Genomic DNA, 1654 nt, shown 5'->3' on the forward strand with positions numbered 1-1654 from the left:
GGGCAGCCCAAAGCCCCCAGACCCCACGTGCAGCCCGGGAGAGCCCTGCCGGAACCTTCTGGAACCTTCCCAGGACTCAGCCCCGGAACCGCCCCCAAAACCCGGCATTTCCCCCCAAAATCCGGGATTTCCCCCCAAAATCTGTGAGATTCCTCCCAAAATCCGGCATTTCCTTCCCAAAATCCGGGATTTCCCTCCCAAAATTTGTGAGATTCCTCCCAAAATCCGGCATTTCCTTCCCAAAATCCGGGATTTCCCCCCCCCAAATCCATTATTTCTCTCCCAAAATCCGGCATTTCCCTCCCCAAAACCCAGGATTTTCCCCCAAAATCCAGGATTTTCCCCCAAACCCTGGGATTCCCCCCCCCAAATCCATTATTTCCCTCCCTAAATCCGGGATTTCTCTCCCAAAACCCGGGATTTCTCTCCCAAAATCTGAGATTTCTCTCCCAAAACCCGAAATTTCCCCCCAAAACCCGTGATTCCCCCCAAACCCCGGATCCCCCCGAAGTGCCGTTCCCGCACTCACGTTTGTTCCTGTAGAAGTTCCCGGAGATGTTGATGCCCTCGCAGCGCACCACGACCACGCGGCGCCCTGGGGACGCGGCCGGGCCCGTTACTCCCCGTTTTTTCCCCGTTTTATCCCGTTTTCGTTCCCGGTATCCCAGGTTTTCCCCCGCGCTCAGCTGGTAGTGCATGGAGGCGCCTCTCATTGTCGCCAAACTCGACAGCCGACAGCGGCTCATCACGGCGCGGGGCCGGGCTCGCTCCCGGTTCGTTCCCGGTTCATTCCCGGTTCGTTCCCGCCTCCCCCGGCACTCACCGAGCAGCACCTGCTTGGCCACGATCGCCGCCAGCCGCCCCAGGAGGTGCCCGCGGCCATCGATCACCAGAACCTGCGGCGAGGGGAGCGCCGGTGAGCCCCGGGACCGGCACCGGGACCGGCACCGGGAGCGACACCGGGACCGGTACCGGGACCCACCGGGAGCGACACCGGGACCGGCACCGGGACCGGTACCGGGACCCACCGGGAGCGACACCGGGTCCCACCGGCACCGGGCCGCACCGGGACAGCCCCCAGCCCTCACCGGGACCAACCCCGGCCCTCACCGTGACCAGGCCCGAGCCCGCACCGGGAGCGACACCGGGACCCATCGGGACCGGCACCGGGACCAATCCCGGGTCCCACCGGCCCCGAGCCCTCACCGGGACAGCCCCCAGCGCTCACCGGGACAGCCCCCAGCCCTCACCGGGACCAACCCCGGCCCTCACCGCGCCCAGGCCTCACCGCGCCCAGGCCCCGCGCCCTCAGGCCGCTGCACGCGGCCGCGCCCCGCGCTCCTCCCGCCGCCCGCCCGCGGTTCCCCGCGGTTCCCTGGCTGCCCGGTTCCCTCCCCGAGCCTCCCCGAGCCCTCCCGAGCCCTCCCGAGCCCCCCGGCCCGGCCGCGCCGCCCCCGGCCCGCACCCGCGGCTCCGCCATGGCCGCCGCCCGCGCCGCAAAGAGGCCCCGCCCCCCGCGCGCCGCGGGGTCGCCGCTTCCGGCCGGGGGAGGGCGGAAGTGACGTCGGGCTGGGAGGAACCATTGAGGGAGGAAAAGGAGGGGGGGGCAGAGAGCGTGGGGAAATCCACGCGGGGGGGGGAAATTCCAGGGCTC

The 1654-nt window shown here is 68.8% G+C and overlaps 1 long non-coding RNA gene and 1 other non-coding gene across 2 annotated transcripts; both read right to left on the reverse strand.

Moving 5' to 3' along the window:
* Window positions 1–499: 499 nt before the first annotated feature.
* On the reverse strand, window positions 500–1613 carry LOC121352216. The gene is made up of 3 exons (XR_005954903.1): window positions 1466–1613; window positions 824–896; window positions 500–595 (listed from the first exon to the last, which is right to left on the reverse strand). It is a non-coding gene; the product is annotated as an uncharacterized LOC121352216 (long non-coding RNA).
* Window positions 677–756, reverse strand: LOC121352217. The gene has a single exon (XR_005954904.1). It is a non-coding gene; the product is annotated as a small nucleolar RNA Z195/SNORD33/SNORD32 family (small nucleolar RNA).
* Window positions 1614–1654: the final 41 nt, after the last annotated feature.

The sequence above is a fragment of the Pyrgilauda ruficollis genome, unplaced genomic scaffold, assembly GCF_017590135.1.
Source record: "Pyrgilauda ruficollis isolate IOZ18807 unplaced genomic scaffold, ASM1759013v1 scaffold1853, whole genome shotgun sequence".
NCBI classification, from domain to species: domain Eukaryota; kingdom Metazoa; phylum Chordata; class Aves; order Passeriformes; family Passeridae; genus Pyrgilauda; species Pyrgilauda ruficollis.